General features: G+C 38.4%; 1 protein-coding gene across 11 annotated transcripts in view; it reads right to left on the bottom strand.

Moving 5' to 3' along the window:
• PHKB (phosphorylase kinase regulatory subunit beta) overlaps positions 1-16,544 on the bottom strand; it is a 225,514-nt gene that overhangs the window by 149,576 nt on the left and 59,394 nt on the right.

Here is a 16,544-nt window from a genome sequence, read left to right as displayed (position 1 = left end):
GTATTATTTTCAATTCTGACTCTATTATGTACTCAATGTTGTTTGTCCATTGTTCCATCTTCACACCAATTTCTAATTTCTGTTACCTTGCTTTGAAAGCATGTACCTTTGATATTCACTTCTGCAAAAAGTATGTAGAGAAATATTTCTAATTTTAAAGAGCTAGAACAGCCAGATACAAATGTCATCTGTGGTATTTTCAGGATATTTTAAGAGTATCATTAAAACAATAATGCCAATATCTGAAATACTTTCAAAACAGAGTTAAATGCAAATACAGTAATATTTGAGATTGAATTAGAGTAATACTGTACTAAAAATCAAAATCTTAATGGACTTTATAAAATTTAAGGTATGTGTGCTAAGAAACAGGTTAGAGATTGAGAGAGACTTATATTGTATAAAATACAGTTTTAGTTAGTTCACCAAAACTCCAAAGCAAACAATTATTTAACTCTCTCTGCATATATTGCTAAAAACAATCAGTATATTAAATCAGTATTAACTAAACTGTATAGTAACTCCTCAATTCTGAGGGATAGGCTCTTAAAAACATCTATGGTAATACAATTTGTTAACAAGAAATTTATTATGGAGAAATTAGATAAGGAGATACTGAATTTAAAAATGACCACTGAATGTTCACTAAAGTAAAACCATTCAGACCAAGCACAAATGCTAAGTTTAAAGGAAGTTTTTGTTATACATGTTAAATTAGTAATACTGGGTACTATACAAATGATTTCCATTTACTGTTCCTTTACCACTAGAAACATTTCAGGATTTCTCTTCCCCAAGTTTCAAAAAGATATTTGTCAGTTAATTTGGCTTAATGAAGGTAAGTGCTGATTGAAACGTCTTCTCCCCTGTGTCTTATACAGCTAAATACTGAAGGTTTTTATGATTTCACACATTCTTTAGTGTAACTGAGCCCTACCTGCAGTCAGTAGCTGCTCAGGAATAACAAAGCTTTGCCTAACCTTAATTTACTTCAAAAACACCCTCCCTGATACCCAAAGTGAAGTAGTTTTAGTCCTCCTTGTATTTCACTGTCATTTCTCCTTAGCTTATTTCTTCTTCACTCATTCCTCATTTCTTATACCCTCAATAAATTTTATGTTATTTTGTCACATGTCCCTCAATTTCAATTTGTCTAATACTTTCCCATGATTGGACAGAAGTAATGCATTTTTTGGCAAGCATATCATAGAAATAATGCTGTGACTTTCTTAAAGCATCATAGCACAGGATTCATGATGTCAATGTATCTTTTCGCTGGTGGTAACAACCATGATCACTTAGTTACAGCAGCTCCTACTTTATAATGTTGTCATCTTTCCTTTGGTAGCTAATAAATATCTTGAGGAAAATGCTTTGGAACTATGTATAAATCCTGTTTCTCCTCATAATTTTATCCACTAATTTCAGCATTTATCAGTGGATCTTGTTTACAGTAATTATCACTAGATCTTGCCTAAAGCTTATTTTCTATTTCCCTCTTTATTTCTACATTTATGAATTAAAATCCTATCCTAACAGTTTTTTAATGCAACAGTGCTGCAACGAAATTTTAGTATGTCTCTACGAAAGAGCTTCCCAATCATTTTGACATCATGGTACATATAGAAATAATATTTCTATACATACATTGAAGTAACCAGGCAAGATTCCTGGCAGCCAGAGGTTATCGGCCAGGGAGGTATGGCTAAGTCCAGGCCCCACCAACACCTTTAGGATGAAGACTCATTACCATGGCAAATCTGTAACCCCTTCCGAGTTGGGGTGGGAGCTCTCCGGATGCCACTGAAGCCGCCCAAGCTACAGCTGAAGACCAGGGCATCTCTGTACTCCTGGGGCCCGGGAAGAGTGGGGAGCCCCACCATCCTGGGTGCAGCTGCAGCCGCCCAAGTTGTGGCTGCGGACCCAGGTCTCTCTGTGCTCTTGGGGGGCCGAGACAGGCAGGAGCCCTGCACCTCTGACACAGCTGCAGCCACCCAAACTGTGGCTGTAGATCCAGGCATCTCCATACTCTTGGGGGCCCAAGAAATCCCCTCCCTGCCCTTGCAGGCTTGGAGGTGTCTGCTCCTGCTGCTTGGCTTCTCCCTGCTGTCAGTGCCCGCTATGATCCTGGAGCAAAGTCAGGGTCAAGCCCGGATGCTTTAACAGCCCAGTCAGGTATCAGGGCTATGCAAACATGCCAGCCTCCTGTAGCCTTGGCCCCCTCCAGACTCTGGGCATTGATAAACACCTAAGGGAAGCCAAGGCAGGGCTGAGGGTGGCTTGGCGCTGGCCTGAAGGCCCTCCTTGGCACCTATAGCCTAGGTGCCATGAACAGGCAGGAGGAAGACAGGTTCCTGGGCAGAAGGGGGCAGGTCCTTGGTGAGGCCCCACTTTCAGGCTAGGGAGAGTGGAAGGCTGGGGGCTGGACTGCCAGTCCTGTGGACTGGAGTGGGAACATGTGGTGCCATTTTTGAGCCCACCTATGGACCAACGGGCATGCACATCCCCCACTCCAGGGTCTCCTCTTTGCTGAGAGCTGGAGAGATGATGGGATGACCTGCTGAAAGAGAGAAGCAATCCACTCCAAAACCTCCTCTCTGCTGAGAGCTGCATCTGCTGAGAGCGGCAGAGATGATGGGATGACCTGCTTGCAGAGGGGAGCTTCCCACTCCATGGTCTCCTGCCTGCTAGGAGCTGAACACTTACCAGGATAACCTGGATGCAGAAAGAAGCTACCCACTGCAGATCTCCTCTAAGCTGTTCCATTGTTCAATAAAGCTCCTCTTCATTTTGCTCACCCTCCACTTGACTGCATACCTCACTCTTCCCAATCACAGGATAAGAACTTGGGACCCGAAAAATGGTGGGACTAAAAGAGCTGTAACACAAATAGGGCTGAAACATGCCCCTTGCCCACCACATTGTGGCCCTTTGGGGAGCCCAGACCTGGGAGCTCCCTGAGCCAGGGCTGTGACTCCCTCTTTGGGGTCCTGTGGTTCCTGGCATCTCCAAGCTTCTGAGTGCCACCGTGTTCCCCAGTGCAAGCTGTGGAAGCTGCTTACAGTGCACCTGGTACAGCTGCAGCCTTGCAGAGAGCTGGCAATCCATGCCAACACCTGGAGCTGCCCACCCCATTGCAGCAGCCAGCATGTCTGACCGTGTAGTCAGACACGGTCTTGCTCACACACCCCTCACTGCTCCACATCTGGCTCATCCTTGGCAGGCATGGGATCCAGTCCAGTAGTGTGAGCCAAGTGGAATGAGCCCAGCGGGCTGGAGCAAACCTTGGGCAAAGGTGCCACTGGTCACAGAGGTTTCTGGCCAGAAAAGCAACACCCCAAGGATCCCATAACACTAAGGTATCATCTAAAAGCTGAACTGGTGAATTGTACACCAAGTGCACCTTCAATTTTACTAGATATTGTCAAATTGCTCTCCAAAGTAGTTATAAGAACTGATGCCCACCTCAAGAGGGCAGGGAATTATCAACACTTTGTATCCTGTTATCTAACTCTTGTTACGCAAGTCTGATGCATGTGAAGTGGCATATAATTAGGGTTTAAATTTGAATTTCCCTAATTAGGTACCCTAATTTCCCATAACGAGGGTTTTTTAAATTGGTAAGTAATAGTCCTTTATTCTACATACATATCTTGTGTCAGATACATGTGTTACAAATGTCTTCTCTCAAGTCTTGGCTTTTCTCTTCAACTCCTTCATTGTTGTTTTTTGATGAGAAGATTGTTACTTTAATGAATCAAATTGATTTTAAGTGTGTATGCATTTTACATTTTTATGTCTTACTGAAGAAAGCCTTCCCTTCCCTAAAATCAGAAACATATACTGTCCTAAAGTTTCTTCTCCAATAGTAGTTCTCAGATTATGATATAGGAAAATTAAGAGACAATGAAGTTAAAACTATTTTGCCTCTCATTGTCTCACAAATGTAACATGAGTTTTCTAGTGGCTATATTACATACATAATATTGCAATAGATTGATGGCAAAAGCAGGTAGAGAATCCAAGTGTCTTCTATTAAGCCAAAATTTAGATATTTTCAAAAATGTAGAGCAATGCTATTATTTTCACTCAATTATTTTTATTTTGGAAATGTTATTTTTATTAAAGTATTTATGTTAGCCTGTAATGGATTATTTTAAAATTAATAAAATAAATACACTTAATGTATCTTTTACTTTCTAATATAATAACTATCAACAGATATAAACACACACAAAACAAATATAAGCATATAAGGTCAAACAAAAGCTCTATGGGGTTCTCAAAATTTTAAGAATATAAAGGAACACCCTTGCTCTAAAAGTATAATCTTTGTGCCTTTCACAATTCACACCTGGGAACTGATTGTCACATAAAAAGAGGCTTCCAATATCTTTTATAAAAATAATGGAAACCCATTTATTGATGAGGCCACCCTATGGCTCTGGAAAGCCTACACTTCCATAAATCTAACTCTATATATGTATGTGTGTGCATGGGGGGTGTATATAAGTCACTTCTGGACCCTCAATTCTGTTCTACTGACAACATGTCTAGCACCATATCAATATCACACTGTTGAACTTCCATGGATGTATGGCTTTATATCTGGTAAAGTAAGTCTCCCTTCATATTTTTCCTTCTCCAAAATCGCCTTGTGTATTTTACAGTTTATTCTTCTAAATAAACTTTAGGATGAGTTTATCAAATTCCATGAAAATTCTGTTGAGACTTCTATGGAAATTTTGTTGAGTTTAGAGATTAATAACATAGCAAAAAAACAATATATTTACGTTATTAAGCATTCTTGTGTATTGACATTATTTATGCTAATATTTATTTAGATTTTCATTTTATGATCAAAGTTTTATAATTTTGTTCATCTGCTATTAGGTTCTTTCTCAGGTACTTTAGAGTGTAATATTTACTTTACATTAGACCAATTTTCTAACTAGTTATTCCTGCTCTATAGACAAATTATTGCTCTCCATATGTTGATCATGTATCCAGCTTTGCAACTATATTTTTAACAACTTTTAGTAGTTTATCTAAGAATTCATTTCAATTTACTAGATGTTTACTAGAAATTCATTTTAATTCACTAGAAATGAAAACTTTTTCATTTCTGCCATCGCCATCCACACCTATTACTTCTTGCCTTATTGCTTTGGCTAGGTCACCTGTACAATGTTAAACAGGAGTTTATTGGCCAGGCACAGTGGCTTTCCCCTGTAATCCTAGCACTCTGGGAGGCTGAGGCAAGCGGATCACTTGAGGCCAGGAGGTCAAAAACAGTCTGGGCAAAACCCATCTCTACTGGGTTGGCTAAACCCCATCTCTACTAAAAATACAAAAACTAGCCACGCATGGTGGCACACTCCTGTAATCCCAGCTACTTAGGTGGCTGAGACATGAGAACTGCTTGAACTCGGGAGACAGAGGTTGCAGTAAGCTGAGATCATGCCACCGCAATTTAGCTTGGGTGACAGAGCGAGACTCTGTCTCAAAAAAAAAAAAAAATAGGAGTTTATATTATCAGTATCTCCTTTTCTTGTCCCTCAAACTAAAGGGCCTGCTTCTAATGGGATATCTGCTGTAGATTTTTGGTAGATATATTTTATTAGATTAAGAAAATTCCATTTTATTAGAATGCTTTTCATGAATAGGTGATGAATTCTTCACCAAATATGTTTTCTGCACCTATTGAAATGGTTATGTGGTTTTTCTTTCTTTCTTAATTTGCTAATGTGATGAGTTACACTAATGGATGTTCTCATTTTAAATCATCCTTGCATTTCTAAGATTAAACATTACTTGGTCCTGGCACATGATGCTAGCTGACCACCAATATCCAGTCTCTCTTCCTTTCTTAAAAAAACCCTGATTTTAACTTCATAAGACTTCATAGCAGCAGGAATGGTTATGTGACCAAGTTCTGGTCAATGAGATTACACAGATGTCATGGGACCAAGCTTCCAGAAACTTAAAAAATATGTTTTTTAGGCTGGGTGGCTGGGTGCAGTGGCTCACGCCTGTAATCCCAGCACTTTGGGAGGCCAAGGTGGGTAGATCACAAGGTCAGGAGACCAAGACCATCCTGGCCAATATGGTGAAACCCTGTCTCTACTAAAATACAAAAAGTTAGCCGGGCATGGTGGCGTGTGCCTGTAGTCCCAGCTACTCAGGAGGGTGATGCAGGGGAATCGCTTGAACCCAGAAGGCAGAAGTTGCAGTGAGCCAATACCATGCCATTGCACTCCAGCATGGCGACAGAGCAAGACTCCGTCTCAAAAAAAAAAAAAAAAAAATTTTTTTAAGATTTTTGTCTTGAGTTGAGCGATGAGTTCTTGCTTTATTGCCAAGGCTGGTCTCAAATTCGTGGCTTCAAGTGATCCTCCCACCTCAGCCTCCCAAAGAGCTGGGATTAGAGATGTGAGCCACTGCACCTGGCCTAGAAACGTTTTTAAAGCCTCTTCCTCTTTTTTGATTCTTACATACAAGTGTAGACACGATACCTAAAGGAATACCAGCTATATTATGATAATTTGGATAAATGTCTCCTGCCAAATACAGCAGAGGGATAGAAAAGGAATCCATATCCTTGATGACCGTTAAAGCCTAGGAAAACACTTCCAATCCCCAGAGTTTTTGGTGTATAAAATAAATCCTGGCCAGGCATGGTAGCTCACGTCTGTAATCCCAGAACTTTAGAGGCTGAGGCGGGTGGATCATGAGGTCAGGAGTTCAAGCCCATCCTGGCCAAGATGGTGAAACCCAGTCTCTACTAAAAATACAAAAATTATCCAGTGCAGTGGCAGGTGCCTGTAATCGCAGCTCGGGAGGCTGAGGCAGAAGAATCGCTTGAACCTGGGCGGCAGAGGTTGCAGTGAACTGAGATCGCGCCATGGTACTTACGCCTGGATGACAGAGACTCTGACAAAAAAAAAAAAAAAATCCTCTATTTATTGAAACCACTGTTGGTTGGGTTTTCTTTTATTTGTAGCCAAGCGAAACGTTAAATGACACCTTATCCATGACTCATTTACATTCTCATGCTGCATGTTTCCAAAAGAATACATGAAAAAAAAATTGAGCCTGGTTTAAAATTTGATTTTTTCATACTAACCTCATCAACTTTTATAAAATTATACCAATCTCATAAAATTTATTCAGGAGCTTTTCCTATTTTATAAGGCAGGAGTTATATCTTCCTTTAAGCTTTGATAAAAATGTGCCTATTAACTAGCTAGAGAGTTATTCTCTTTTTGGAGAAGATGAAGAGAAAAAGGAAGATTTCTGAAAAATGATTTACTTTCTTCAAAGGCTACTGTGATCATGCATTCCTAGGGAGGTTCAAGAGAGCAAGGAGCAAAAAAAATCTTAGCTATTACAATAAGGTCTGGCCCCTCAAAGCTCAATTCTACCCAACAAAATCTTACTCTTTAGAATTTAATTTCTTACATTAGGGAGAATTTAAATTAAATAGTTTTCCCTTCCTTGGAGGCAACAAAAATAACAACAACAATAAAAAGCTTAAGAAACACTGTTATAAGTGTATTTCATTATTCTATTTCTTTCTAAGTCACTTATAGTAACTATTTCTTTGCTAGGGCTGCCATATAAATAATACCACAGTCTGGGTGGCTTAAGTAACAGAAATTTCTCTTTCCACAGTTTTGACAGTGGGAAGTCTAAGACCAAGGTGTTGGCAGGTCTGGTTTCTCCTGAGGCCTTGCTCCTTGGCTAGCAGAAGGCCATCCTCCTGCTACTTTGTCCTCACATGGCCTTTCCTTTGTGCACACACACCCCGGTATCCCTTTCTACATCCAAATTTACCTCTCTTATGAGGACACCAGTCAGACTGGATTAGGGTTCACCCAAGGGCCTCATTTTAATTTACCTCTTTAAAGACCCTACCTTTAAAACACTATGTTTATATCTCCAAATAGTCACATTCTGAATGTATGAATCTTGAGGGGACCTAATTCAACCCAAAACAGTAAATTATGGTGTTTTTAGAACACATTCCATTTGGATAGTTTTAAAATGTATTGCCATGTACTTTCTTATAGCAGATTCCTTTTTTCTCTTTTAATCTCTACTTATTTACAGTTATGTTCTCCTTTTCATTGTGAATATTGTTTCTCTGTTTAACTCTTCCTTATCTGCTTGGTAAATTTTTTAAGAGGTCAGTTTATACTGTTAATCTTTTTTAAAAAAATAAAGCTGTTGGTTTTGAGAGTCTCTATCCTACCTTTATATTTGATACCATTATTCCTATTTTTATCTTTAGTGCTTTCTTCCTTCTACTTGTGCTTACGAAGGCATACTTTTTCTAACGTTTAAAATCTAGTATTTAACTTAACAATTTTCCCATCATAACTCTTTTCTACTATCTGCATGTGATATAGTTTGGATGTGTGTCCCCTCTAATCTCATGATGAATTGTAATTCCCAGTGTTGGAGGTGCGGCCTGGTTAGAGGCAAATAACTCAGAATAATTCACGGAGGCAGATTTCTTAAAAATGGTTTAGCACCATCCCCTTGGTGATTTCCTGGAGATAGTGTGTGAGTTCTCACGAGATCTGGTGGTTTAAGTGTGTGGCACCTCCCTCCCCACTCTCTCTTGCTCCTGCTCTGGCCATGCAATTTGCCTTCTCCCGGTTTGCCTTCTGCCATGAGTAAAAGCTCCCTGAGGCCTCTCCAGAAGCTGAGCTGATGTCAGTGCTACTCTTACAGAGCCTGCAGACCTGTGAGCCAATTAAACCTTTTTTCTTTATAAATTACCCAGTCTCGGGTATTTCTTTATAGCAATGCAAGAACGGCCTAATACAACATTCAAGGCTAAAAACTGTTCACCAAAAACACTTCAGCTATATACTACAAGTATTGATATGATGTGTTTTCACTTTTCTTCCATAGTATTTCTCAATTTCCATTTTCATTTTTTCTTGAAAACCATAAAATAAAAGCTATTTTTTTTTCTTTTGGCTTTGTTGTTTAAGAGATGGAATCTTGCTCTGTCACTCGGGCTAGAGTTCAGTGGTGTCCTGATAGTTCACTACAGCCTTGAACTCTTGACGATGGGGGCTGGTTGAGAGGGGAACCAGCTATATGATTAGAGGATTGAAACTTTCAGTCCCAACTCTCAACCTCCAGGAAGGGAACAGGAACTGAAGGTTGACCTTATCAGCAACGGTGAATAATTTTTTTTTTTTTTTTTTAGAAGAATCTCACTCTGTTGCCCAGGCTGGAGTGCAATGGTGCGATCTCGACTCACTGCAAACTCTGCCTCCCGGGTTCAAGCAGATCTCCCCGCCTCAGTCTCATGAGCAGCTGGGATTACAGGTGTCCGCCACCATGCCCAGCTAATTTTTGCATTTTTAGAGAGACAGCGTTTCACCATGTTGGCCAGGCTGGTCTCGAGCTCCTGACCTCAGATATCCACCCACCTCGGCCTCCCAAAGTGCTGGGATTACAGGCGTGAGCCACCGCACCCAGACGGCCTAGTCATTTTTTTTAACCCAATTTTGAGGCCCTGGTTAGAGGCTGGTTAGTTCTTCTTGAGTAGCAGATCTATACCCCAACTACTTCCTAGATTAGTTCTCACACTGGACCATTATGTATCTACCCTAACTACCCCAGGACCAGCTATCCTGCAAAGTGAGAAAACCCATACACAGGAGCCACAAAAGGTATTCAAATTAGCTAAACCATAGGGAGCCCAAGAAACCCAGTTAACTCTCCCCTCCTCATCATGCATAAACTTGTGTGGTCCTACATGGGGGCTTTCTCTCATTCACAGCTATAAATAACAGAGTGCATTTCATCTAAAGATGAATAATGAAGAGTTGGGCGTTTCACTTAAGATGAACAAAGACTTGTGCTTTTCATCATTGCGTTGTTTTCCGCTAGCAAAAAAAAAACCCTTAAAGCTCATAACACACAGGTTGGAGGGGCAGATTAATGGATTAATGCCAAAGGTCATTTAGGGACCCAAGTTCCTTCCATCTCTTGTCCCCTAGGAGTTTTCTTGGGCAGGGGAGAAAAAGAGTTATTTTTATCTATTTTGTACAAGATGTGTTTTGTTCAATTCAGATTGATAGTCATCATCTCTTCAAATAGTGCTTTTCCCCAATTCCCTCCATTTTGAACTAGATTTACCTTATTTCATACATTTTCCCTATTTATACATCTGTTAACACTGATAGAAAGTAGTTACCTTTTTAATGCTCTGGCATTATTGAAGAAAAAGCCACGCTCTTCCTAAAACAGTGATCACTTGTGGGCAAAAACTCCAGACATATTAAAATCAAAGAATAAATCTTTTCTTAGCTAAACTGTACCCTGCCTCCTGCTCAAAATATTAAAATAGTTTGTCCTTGGGGAGGAGTTCTCCCTCTCCTGCAGGTGACAAGTGAACCCTATGCAATACTAAAGAACTTTCATCCAAGAATTTCAAGATTTTAGGGAAAAAATGGATAATGTATATCATTATAATAAAAATTCTACTGAAAATTCACAAACTTTGCCTGATTCAGGATACTAAAGCCAACTAAAAAGTAATAGCCACTTTCAATAACACTAGATACCAAATAATATAATTTGATTTAAAATTCCCACAAAAGAATTTTTTAAAAATTTTTAAAAGAATTGTAAAAATCTTAAGGGAGCCAAGTAGAATTTTCATGATATAGTAAAAGAAAAATAGTTAAGTGTTCCCTTTTAAGACTTCCCAGTCAGGCAACATGGGGACACTGAACGAAGGAATTTCAGAACTGGAAAAAATATCCTCAAAGAGTATTATTAGCAGATCAAACAAATGAATACTAATGTTAGCCCCAATCTTATCATCAGTAGCTTCATTCCCATGGTGGCTGAGAATATGTGGTCAATAGTAACTGATTCAAAATACACAGATACTGCAAAGAAATGACTAAGGAAAAATAAAAAATAGGTAACTTAAGAAATAGATAACTCAGGAAAAATGAAGAAACATCTCGGAAATGCAGAAACATCTCAGTGACTACATCTCACAGTGCTCATCCAGAACAAATACAGGATAAATCAATCTAACATTTCATAATAAAGTATACTTTGAAGGTCCAAAGATAAAGTTCCATTATTCATATGACAAGCTTTAATAAACATGAAAACCTTAAATTTATTCAATTAATGGCCATATATCTAACAAAAAATTCCTGATTCCTGTCCATTTGCATTATGAAAATTTAGTTCAGTATATTTATAAGTGACAGGTAAAGAAAGCAAACAACCACATGCAGTAAATAAGGTAGCCATTAGCTACATGTGGATACTGAGCAGTTGCCACGCAGCTAAGCAAAAATGACATGGGCTTCAATGTAAAATATATTCCAGATTTTGAAGATTCAGCAAAAAACAAAGAATGTGCACTATTTCCTTGACAATCTTTTATACTTATTACATGTTTAAACATTATTATACAGCATTAAATAAAATGTTATTAAAAACAATTTCGGCCAGGCACGGTGGCTCACGCCTGTAATCCCAGCACTTTGGGAGGCCGAGGTGGGTGGATCATGAGCTCAGGAGATTGAGACCATCCTGGCTAACACGGTAAAACCCCGTCTCTACTAAAAATACAAAAAACTAGCTGGGCCTGGTGGTGGGCGCCTGTAGTCCCAGCTACTCGGGAGGCTGAGGCAGGAGAATGGCATCAACCCGGGAGGTGGAGCTTGCAGTGAGCCGAGATCTTGCAACTGCACGCCAGCCTGGGTGACAGAGTGAGGCTCCGTCTCAAAACAAATAATAATAATAATTTCATCTTCTCTTGGGCCAGGTGTGGTGGCTCATGCGTGTAATCCCAGTACTTTGGGAGGCTAAGGTAGGCAGATGGCTTGAGCTCAGGAGTTCAACAAGCCTGGGCAACATAGTGAAACCCCATCTCTACCAAAAAAAACCATATTAGCCAACCCTGGTAGCACGCACTTGTACTGCCAGCTACTTGGGAGGCTGAGGCATGAGAAGCGACTTGAGCCCAGGAGGCAGGGGTTGCAGTGAGCCGATATCAAGCCACTGCACTCCTACCTGGGTGACACAGCAAGACATTGTCTCAAAAAAAAAAAAAAATTATAATAATGATTTCATATTTCTTTAATGTAGCTACTAGATATTACACACATAGTCCACATTATATTTCTATTGAACAGTACAACTATAAGAAGCTAGAAAAGAAATACATACTTTCCCAGCTTTCTGGTTCAACTGGAGATGGCCTTATAATAGCACAGTCCAATAAGGCATGAGCAGAGGACTGCTACAGACTTTGGATATGTCTAATAAAAATGTGACTTCTGATGAAAAGGAGCTAACACTCTTCTTTTATTAACTTTTTTGTTAGCATTTTTTAGAGCAGCCATTTTGAGGTCATAAAGAAAAGGAAAACTAACCAACTAACCAGTAAGCTATCTCCAGGCTTCTTATTAGATGAGAAAGATAAGCACCTTTTTATTTAAGCCACTGTAGTCATTCCCAACAGATATGGGATGAGTTAATCTAACATTTCATAACAAAGTATAATTTAGAAGGGCCAGGTTGAAAAATAAATTTCAGTCATTCATATGATAAGCTTTATTAAATATGTTAATTTAAACTTTATTCGGTAAGTCATGTATCCAACAAAAATTACAAAAACATTTCTACATAAATACTTGAGGGTTTAACTTTAGTTCAAAAAAATCAAAGACACTAATTCAGATATAAGTATAAATTCACTGCCCAATTGTAAAATCAATGGAGTTACAGAAATCTCAACGTAAGAGCTGAATTCTAAAAACTTCATAAAAATACTATGCAAAAATGGGTACAAATATTCAGCAGCATGACAGCATTACTTTTACAATAGAAATATACTACAGTAAGCCTAAATGTACTAGCAAAGGCCTGGTACACAACAGGGGTTCACTAAATATTTTGAGAATAAATGAACCAGAGGCATTTGGATGTGTATTTCTCTTTTTTTTTCTTTTCTTTTCTTTCTTTTTTTTTTTTTTTTTGAGACAGAGTCTCACTCTGTCACCTAGGCTGGAGTGCAGTAGCATGATCTCAGCTCACGGCAACCTCCACCTCTGAGCTTCAAGCGATTCTCCTGCCTCTGTCCCCTGAGCAGCTGGGATTACAGGCGCGCACCACCACACCTGGGTAATTTTTGTATTTTTAGTAGATACAGGGTTTCACTATGTTGGCCAGGCTGGTCTTGAACTCCTGATCTCAGATGATCCATCAGCCTCGGCCTTTCAAAGTGCTGGGATTATAGGCATGGGCCACCACGCCCAGCCTGATTGTATATTTCTGACACATGTTACAGAATGTCACGCTTGATTGTATATTTCTGACACATGTTACAGAATGTCACGCTTGATTGTATATTTCTGACACATGTTACAGAATGTCACGCAGCCATTAAAAGTATTGTATAATAGATGTTTAAATGTAGCAAAATGTATGCAGCATATTAAAGTTTTGTTTTTTTTTTTTTTTAAAGGGAGTTAAAAAATACATTAGGACTCCAGGGTTAATTGATCTTATAAAATGACTGAACTGCCGGATAAAAGGGTTTTCTTTGGCAGTAGGGGAAGGTACAAATGTAAAGTTACATAAACAATAATTATGAAAAAACAAACAACTAATAGAAATTCAAATCATGGAATAGCAGAGGAAAGGTCTCAGGAAATCCAATTGTTCACACAAGCAGTAAGAATACTGACAAAAATCATCAAACTTTTTCAAAACTCTGGAAATTAAACAACAGCATGCAATGATCCAAACATTAAATCAAGAAAAATGGCTGAAATCTCAGTAAGCAGAGTGAGCTTGGGGTACGTGAAATTGCCCTATTCTCAACCCTTCTCCCCAACTCTGTAGTAGGTTTATATATCAACAGCCACAAAATCATAGTACACATGAAAAACAGCAGACTAGCAAAAACAGGAAGGAGGAACAGAACAGCTTTAGAACTCCCCCAAATCACCATCTTAGTAAACTGTTACTATTTGAATGTCTGACAGCTTCTTGAACACAGGCATTCAGAGCTTTTCTTTAAATGACCTCAGAGCTCACACAGATGCAAATGGCCTTTTATCTAGGCATATAAAGGAAATAATCAGTTGCAACCATTTAACACTGCAGCCGCCTAAAACAAATTTTCTTAAAACTGGGGGATGAAGTGTTCACAGGGGCCACTGAAAATCTCCAACATATTCCTGGAAAGTCAGAAAGCTACGCACACACATAGGCGTGGGCCTGTAGTAAGTAAAGACCTGAGATAATACTCTCACACCTCCGGCTGAACTGGATGCTCTACAAAAGCGGGAAGTGAAAGCTCAAGTAGAATTGGGCACTTCCTATGAGAGCTTTCAAGTTATGCCTAACACACACAGTGAGAACCTCTGCAAAGGCTAGGAGACCGATTGGTTCAAAGCATTTAAGTAAATTTCTGTTCAATCATTAACTGACCAGTAAGCTAACTCAGCAAAGATATCAATGGCCACCTATGACAAAAGAATACATAATTCACAGAAAATTTTCAGGAAAGATGCTCAACAAACAGGCAACTCCACAAATATAAACATAAACACCACCACACTTTGAAGTAGGGAGACCTGATTTCCAGAGTTAATATCTTATTCTAAATGTCCAGTTTTAACAAAGAAAGATGAGATGTGCAAAGAAACAAGAAATTGTGGTCTATATACCTGAAAAATGAAATTAATAGACACTGTTCCTGATAAAGCCCAAACACTGGACTTACTAGACAAAGACTAAATCAACTCTTCTCAATATGCTCAAAGGGCTGAAGGAAATCATGTACAAAGAACAAAAGGAACCCCTGAGAAAGATGTCACACCAAATAGACAAGATCAATAGAGATAGAAATTACTAAAAAAAAAAAAAAAAAATTCTGAGTTGAAAAGGGCAATAATGTGAATAACCATGTTCAATAATGTACAGACATCATACCAAGTATGTTTTCCAACCATCACGGAATGAAATTATACATTAGTAACAGAAAGAAATTTGAAAAATTCACAAATATGTGAAAATTAAAACACTGTACTACTAAATAAACAATGGGTCAAAGAAAAACTCACAAGAGAAATCAAAAAACACACTGAGATGAATTAATAAAAAAAAAACCCACAGAATATCAAAACTAATGGGATGCAGATAAGTGTAGATGGAAATTTATAATTGAAAAGGCCTCTATTTTAAAAAGAAGAATGATCTCAAGTCAATAATTTAATCTTTCAGCACAAGAAACTAGAAAAAATAAGAGAAAAATGAACCTAAACCAATCAGAAGGAAAAAAATAATAAATACTAAAATAAATAAATAAATAAAATGGAGAAGAGAAAAATAATTCTAAAAATAAATAAAACCAAAAGTTGATTTTTTGAAAAGGCTAACACAAATCAATAAACTTTAGCTACGCTAACCAAGAAAAAAAGGGGTAAGACTCAAACTATTAAAGGAAGGATGAAATAAGGGACATTAACATCAATCTTAGAGAAATAAAGAGGATTGAAATAGGATACTATGAATTAATATGTGCCAACAAATTAGATAAATTAGATAATCTAGATTAAATAGACAAATTCCTGGAGAAACACAAACTACTAAAACTGACTGAAGAAGAAATAGAAAATCTGAAGAGAAATAGTAATCAAACATATTTCTGTAAAGAAAATCCCAGACCCAGCAAGCTTTACTGATAAAATCTACCAAACATTTAAAGAATGAATACCAATACTTCAAAAAATAGAAGAGAAAACATTTCCTAACCCATCCTAGGAGCCCATTATTGGCCCTGGTACCAACACCAGACAAAGGTATCTCATCCACATATATAAACCAACAAAACACAGAATGGATATATACCAATATCCATTATGACCATTAATGTAAAAATACTCAACAAAGTATCAGCAAATGAATGCAGTGACATTTAAAATGGATTATACATCATGACCAAACAGGATTTATTCCAGATATTTTAGGTAGGTTCGAAATAAGAAAATCAATCAATGAAGTAGTACATATCAATTAAATAAAAAACAAAAATCACATAAGCATCTCAACAGATATAGAAAAAATATTAAAAATCTAACAACTTTTCAGGATGAACGCACTCAAGAAATGAGGAATAGAAGCAAACTTTCTCAATCTGATGAAGGGCATCTCCAAAAAAAACCCACAGGTAACACTTTTCTTTTTTTTTCTTTTCTTTTTTTTTTTTTTGAGATGTAGTTTCGCTTGTTTCCCAGGCTGGAGTGCAATGGCGCCATCTTGGCTCACCACAACCTCTGCTTCCTGGGTTCAAGCAATTCTCCTGTCTCAGCCTCTCCAGTATCTGGGATTACAGGTGTACGCCACCACGCCAGGCTAATTTTTGTATTTTTAGTAGAGATGGGGTTTCATCATATTGGTTGGGCTGGTCTTGAACTCCTGACCTCATGTGATCCACCCACCTCGGCTTCCCAAAGTGCTGGGATTACAAGGGTGAG

The sequence above is a fragment of the Macaca mulatta genome, chromosome 20, assembly GCF_049350105.2.
Source record: "Macaca mulatta isolate MMU2019108-1 chromosome 20, T2T-MMU8v2.0, whole genome shotgun sequence".
Classification (NCBI taxonomy): domain Eukaryota; kingdom Metazoa; phylum Chordata; class Mammalia; order Primates; family Cercopithecidae; genus Macaca; species Macaca mulatta.
Note: the sequence above shows the minus strand (reverse complement) of the source record. Positions and strands in the feature narration are given on the sequence as shown.